Below are 7,563 nucleotides of genomic sequence, written 5' to 3' on the forward strand. Positions count from 1 at the left end.
CAAATATAAATGCATTGAGTCACCACATTGCTGAGAAGAGTCAAGCCTATCACAGTTGATCATCACATAATATTACCATTATTGTGTAGTGGTCTCTTGGTTCTGCTCACTTCACTCAACATTTAGTTCATGTAAGTCTTCCAGGCTTTTCTGAAATTCACCTGTCCATCTTTCTTATAGAACAATATTATTACATTATGTTTATGTACCATAACTTAATCAGCTATTGCCCAACTGATGACCATCTACTCAATTTCAAAGCAAATGCATAGTTTTATAACCCTTTGGGCATAGTTCCCCATTGCTCTCCAGAATTGTTGGATCAGTTCACAACTCCACCAACAATGAATCAGTGTTCCAGTTTTCCCACATCCCCACCATCATTTATCATTATCTTTTCCTGTCATTTTGGCCAATTTGAGAGATATGATGTGGTACCTCAGAGTTGTTTTAATTTCTATTTCTCTAATCAGTAGGGATTTAGAGTATTTTTTTTCCATTTGATTATAGATACCTTTAATTTCTTCATTTGAAAATTCTCTAGAGTTCATATCCTTTGACCATTTATAAATGGGGAATAACTTACATTCTTTTTAATTTGATTCAGTTCTCTCTATATTTGAAAAATGCTACAAAAGAATTTCCAAGCTTTCTGCTTTTAATTTGCATTTATCTAATAAAAAGTGATTTAGAGCAATTCTTCCTATGCCTATAGATAACTTTGATTTCTCAGCTGAAAAATGCCTGTTCATATCATTTGACCTATTATAAATTGGAGAATGAATTATATTCTTTAAATTTGTCTCAATTCTCTCTGTTTTTTTAGTAGTATTTTGTTTTTCCAAATAAATACAAAGATAGTTTTCAGCATTCATTTTAGTAACATTTTGAGTTTTAAATTTTTTATTCTCCTTCTCTTTCCCCCTTGCCATGTCAGCAAGCATGCATTGGTGTTTTTTTTTTTTTGTTTGTTTGTTTTTAACACAATTTAAAAAAAATTATTATAACCAAGATTATTCATTTTGCATTTAATAATGTTGAAAATGGCCCAAAACTTCTCCTTTCTCTACAGATCTGCCAGGTATGTTATTCCTTGCTCTAATAATTTGATTATAGAATTACTCTTTACATCTAAGTCATGAAACTATTTTGATCTTATCTTGGTGTAGCATGTGAAATGTTGGCCAATTCCTAATTTCTGTCACAATATCTCCCAATTTCCCTAGCAATTTTTGTCAGATTATGAGTTCTTATTCCAGAAACTGCAGTCTTCAGTTTTAATAAATAGTAGATTACTATAGACATTAACTTTGTGTGACTCACCTATTCTAATGATCAATGGATCTCTAATTTTTAACCATACCAAAAAAGTTTTGATGACCAACACTTTGTAACATATTTTTAGCTCTAGCTCTGTTAGTATACTTAGATCACCTCCCTTTGAATTTTTTCCATTAATTTTTTTATTCATCCAAATGAATTTTGCTATTATTTTTTCTAGCTCAATAAAGTAATTTTTGCCAGTTTTATTGATATGGCACTGAATAAATGGATCAATTTGTTAGAATTGTGATTTTTATTATATTAGCTCAATCTACCCATGAGCAATTGATATTTTTCCAGTTGTTTAGATTTGAATCTTTGGGTGAAAATGGTTTTGTGATTGTGTTCATATATTTACTATCTTTATCTTGGCAGGTAGACTCTTAGATATTTTGTATTGTATATAGTTATTTTAAATGGGAATGGGAATTTTCTTTCTATCTCTTATTGCTAGATTTTGTAGTTAACAAAAAATGTCAATAATTTATGTGCATTTATTTTATATCCTGTAACTGCTAAAGTTGTTAATTATTTGGAGTAGTTTTTAGCTGATTTTCTAGATTCTTTTAATATGCCATATCTTCTGCAAAGAGTAACAGTTTTGTTTCCTCATTGCCTCCTCTAGTTCTTTCCATTTGTTTTGCTTTTCTTATTGCTACAATGTTGATAAGGAACATCCTTATTTCACCCATGATCTTACTGGGAATATTTCTAGCTTATTTCTCTCACATATAATGTTTGATGATAGTTTTAGATATCATTTTAAAGAAAACTTAAGAGGCATCTAGATGATGCAGTACACAGTGTACCTGCCCTGAAGTCAAGAAAATCTGACTTCAGACACTTAACATTTACTAGCTGTGTGACTCTAGACAAATCACTTAACCCTAATTGCCTTAGTCAAATAAATAAATAAAAGGAAAACTCCATTTATTCCTATGCTCTCTAGGTTGTCTTTTCAAGATTAGGAATGAGTGCTATATTTTGTCAAATTACTTCTCTGCATCTAATGAGAAAATCATGATTTCTATTAGTTTTGTAATTGCCATGGTCACATATCAATAGTGTTCCCCTATATTTTAGTCTTAGTATAAATCTCACTTGATTATAGCAAATTATCCTGGCAATTGTTGTAATCTCTTTCCTAATATATTTTTAAATGTTTGCATCAATATGCATTAGGGAGATTGGTCTATAATTTTCTTTCTTTTCAAAATTTTGTTTTGGCACTTCCTGGGTTAGGTATCAGCATCATTATCTCTATCATAGAAGAAATTTGATAGAACTTCTTCTTTGCCTAAATTCTCAAATAGTTTATATTGTGTTGGAATTAATTGTTCTTTAAATATTTGGTAAAATTCTCTGATAAATCCATCTGGCTCTGGAGATTTTTTTTTTTAGGGAGTCTATTAATGGCTTGTCCATTTTTTTTTTAAATGAGGCTGTTTAAATATTTTACTTTCTCTTTTATTAATTTGGGCAATCTATATTTTTGTAAATATTCTTCCATTTCACTTAGATTGTCAGATTTATTAGCATAAAATTAGGTAAAATAGTTCCTAATTATTACTTTAATTTCTCTTCATTAGTGATAAGTTTACCCCCTTTTTATTTTTGATACTGTTAATTTGATCTTCTTCTTTCCTTTTTTAAATTAAGTTAACTAAAAGTTCATCTATTTTGTTATTTTTTATAAAACTATTAGTTTTTTTATAGCTTTATTAGTTTCAATTTTATTAATCTCTCCTCTCATTTTCAGAATTTCTAATTTGGTATTTAATTGAAAGTTTTTAGTTTGCTCTTTTTCTACCCTTTTTAGTTGAATACCAAATTCATTTATCTTCTCTTTCTCTATTTTATTTACCTAAGCACCTAGAGATGTATCATTTCCCTTAAAAACTACTTTAGGGACTTCCGGCCATGATGGCAGAGAGGAGGCACACAGCTGCATTAGCTCCACATTTTCTCTCAGAATCCATTTCATTACAAGCCTCTTAATTAATGCTAACTCAAAAAAAAAAAAAAAACACAAATAGTTACCAAGAGAAGACATCCTTGAAATTCTCCAAGAAAGGTCTGTTTTTGCTCAAGGGTGGGGAAGATTTTAGATTGGGCACAGGCTGAGGGCAGGCAGCGGCAGCAAGAGCCTGGCAGGCAGCTCACAGTCAAACAGACTGGAGAGGGGTGGGTTGGGATCTCAGCTGTTTCTGCGGGGAGAGCTTTGCTACAGGATTGGATACTTTGCCCTGGCAGAAAGTCAGTACCCCAGCAGAGAAGCTAAACAACACTGGTGGTGAAGAATACAATCCAGAACAGCTGGAGTCTCTCGGGACCTGACCACCCCTCCTCCACAGTGTCTCAGCATGCTCTTGGAATCTCAGAGTGCAGGCACAGCACAGTCATTCTAGTGCCTCGCTGCTGCTCCTGCTGTCTGTAGAGGAAGCTTGGTAACACACCCAACCCCTCCCCCCAAAAAAGCAGATTCCATTTGGGGTTTTTTCTTTTTTTCTTTGCTAGTTTGTCTGTGATTCTTCCCTGACAAAATGAGTAAAAAATTAAAAAGGACCTTAACCATTGACAGTTTCTATGTGGATAGAGAGCAGACTCTAAACCCTAAGGAGACTAAAAACAGACTTTCTACAGGTGAATCTCCAAAGGAGGAGATCATCTGTTCCTCAGCACAGATGAATCTCATAGAAGAAATTAAAAAGGCTCTCACAAGAGAGCTAGAAGAAAAATGGGAAAAGGAGAGGGAGGCTTGGCAAGAGAGTCTAGAGAAAGTATCCCACTCATTTAAAGACAGAGTGGATAAAGAAATCAAATCCTTGAAAAATAGGATTAGTGAATTGGAAACAGAAAATTGCTCTCTAAAAAATAAAATTGACGAAATAGAAAAAAAATGCCACAGAACAAAAGAACTCAATTGGACAATTAGAAAAAGATATTTAAAAAGTGAGTGAAGAAAATACTTCACTGAAAATCAGAATCGAACAAATGAAATTGAGTGACTTGAGGAGACAACAAGAATCAATCAAGCAAAACCAAAAAAAATCAAACAATGGAAAAAAATGTGAAATACCTTCTTGGGAAAACAATAGACGTGGAAAATAGATCCAGGAGAGACAATCTGAGAATTATTGGACTCCCAGAAAAGTATGATGAAAAATAAAGCCTGGACACTATTTTCCAGGAAGTTATTAAAGAGAACTGCCCAGAAGTTATAGAAACAGAGGGTAAAATAGACATTGAAAGAATTCATCGATCACCTACTGAAAGGGATCCTAAAATCAAAACACCAAGAAAGATAGTGGCCAAATGCCAGAACCCTCAGACAAAGAAAAAAATATTGCAAGCAGCTAGAAAAACACAATTCGAATATAGAGGAGCCACAATAAGGATTACCCAGGATCTAGCAGCTTCCACATTAAAAGATCGAAGGGCCTGGAATATGATATTCTGAAAGGCTAAGGAACTTGGTATGCAACCAAAAATAACTTACCCAGCTAGAATGAGCATGTTTTTCCAGGGAAGAAGATGGGCATTCAACGAAATAAGCAATTTTCACCTATTTTTGATGGAAAAACCAGAACTTAACAAAAAGTTTGATCTACAAATATAGAACTCAAGAGAAACCTAAAAAGGTAAAAAGAAATCTTGGGAACTATATTTTTGCTATAAAGATGTATAAAGAATACATGTATACCTTGTTCTAGAAACTAGAGGTGGAAAGGATATTGTACCAGAAAAAGGGTAAAGTGGGGGTACTACATCTCAGGAAGAGGCAAAGGAAACCTATTATATCTGAGAAAAAGAATGGAGGGGGATGAATATAGTGAGTATCTTACTACCATGAGAATTGACTTTAAGTGAAAAATTTTAGACATATTCAATTTATGGTGAAACTTCTCCCACATCATTGAAAAGTGAGAAGGGAAAAGTGAAAAGGGAAGGAATAAGCTAAGTGGAAGGGAATACGGAAACTGTGAGGGAAAGGAGTAAGAGAGGGGGAGGAACCCTAAGATGGGGGGAGAAATACTAAAAAGGGAGTGCTGTGAGAAGCAAGTGGTGCTCACAAGCTTAATACTGGGAAGAGGAGTAAGGGGGAAAGAAGGGAGAAAAGCATAAACAGGGGTTAACAAGATGGCAAGTAATACAGAATTGGTCATTTTAACCATAAATGTGAATGGGGTAAACTCCCCCATAAAGAGGAAACGGTTAGCAGAATGGTTTAAAAGCCAGAATCTTACAATATGTTGTTTACAGAAACACACCTGAAGCATGGAGATACATGCAGAGCAAAGGTAAAAAGGTTGGAGCAAAATCTACTATGCTTCAGGTGAAGTCAAAAAAGTAGGGGTAGCCATCCTAATATCAGGTCAAGCAAAAGCAAAAATCGATCTAATTAAAAGAGATAAGGAAGGGCACTATATTTTGCTAAAGGATAGCATAGATAATGAAGCAATATCAATATTAAACATATATGCACCAAATGGTGCAGCATCTAAATTCTTATAAGAGGAAATAAAGAGAGCTACAAGAAGAAATAGACAGCAAAACTATAATAGTGGGAAATCTCAACCTTGCATTCTCAGAATTAGATAAATCAAGCCATAAAATAAATAAGAAAGAAGTCAAAGAGGTAAATAGAATACTAGAAAAGTTAGATATGATAAATTTCTGGAGAAAATGAAATGGAGACTGAAAGGAGTACACTTTCTTTTCAGCAGTTCATGGAACCTATACAAAAACTGACCATATATTAGAACATAAAAACCTCAAACTCAAATGCAGTAAGGCAGAAATAGTAAATGCATCCTTTTCAGATCATGATGCAATGAAAATTACATTCAACAAAAAGCCAGGGGAAAGTAGACCAAAAAATAATTGGAAATTAAATAATCTCATACTAAAGAATGATTGAATGAAACAGCAAATCATAGACATAATTAATAACTTCACCCAAGAAAACGACAATAATGAGACATCATACCAAAATGTATGGGCTGCAGCCAAAGTGGTAATAAAGGGAAATTTCATATCTCTAGAGGCCTATTTGTATAAAATAGAGAAAGAGAAGGTCAATGAATTGGGCTTGAAACTAAAAATGCTAGAAAAGGAACAAATTTAAAAAATTTGTCAGTCAAACACTACAATTGAAATTCTAAAAATAAAAGGAGAGATCAATAAAATTGAAAGTAAAAAAACTATTGAATTAATTAATAAAACTAAGAGTTGGTTCTATGAAAAAAAAACAACAAAATAGACACATCCTTATAAATCTGATTTAAAAAAGGAAAGAGGAAAATCAAATTGTTAGTCTTAAAAATGAAAAGGAAGAACTTACCACTAATGAAGAGGAAATTAGAGTAATAATTAGGAATTACTTTGCCCAACTTTATGCTAATAAATTCGACAACTTAAATGAAATGGAAGAATACCTTCAAAAATATAGCTTGCCCAAACTAACAGAGGAAGAAGTAAATATCCTAAACAGTCCCATCTCAGAAAAAGAAATAGAACAAGCTATTAACCAACTCCCTAAGAAAAATCCCCAGGACCAGATGGATTTACATGTGAATTCTATCAACATTTAAACACCAATTAATTTGAATGCTATATAAACTATTTGAAAAAATAGGAATTGAAGGAGTCCTATCAAACTCTTTTTATGACATAGACATGGTATTGATACCTAAACCACGTAGGCTGAAAACAGAGAAAGAAAATTATAGACCAATCTCCCTAATGAATATTGATGCTAAAATGTTAAATAAAATATTAGCAAAAAAATTACAGAAAATCATCCCCAGGATAATACATCATGATAAAGTAGGGTTTATACCAGGAATGCAGGGCTGGTTCAATATTAGGAAAACTATTAACATAATCGACTATATCAATAACCAAACAAACAAAAACCATATGATCATCTCAATAGATGCAGAAAAAGCATTTAATAAAATCCAACATCCATTCCTAATAAAAACACTTGAGAGTATAGGAATAAATGGACTTTCCCCTAAAATAGTCAGGAGCATATATTTAAAACCATCAGTAAGCATCATATGAAATGGGGAAAAACTGGAACCTTTCCCAGTAAGATCTGGAGTGAAGTAAGGTTGCCCACTATCACCATTATTATTCAATATTGTATTAGAAACACTAGCCTCTGCAAGAAGAGTCAAGAAAGAGATTAAAAGAATTAGAGTAAGCAATCAGGAAACCAAACTATCACTCTTT

Source organism: Antechinus flavipes, chromosome 3 (assembly GCF_016432865.1).
Source record: "Antechinus flavipes isolate AdamAnt ecotype Samford, QLD, Australia chromosome 3, AdamAnt_v2, whole genome shotgun sequence".
NCBI lineage: Eukaryota > Metazoa > Chordata > Mammalia > Dasyuromorphia > Dasyuridae > Antechinus > Antechinus flavipes.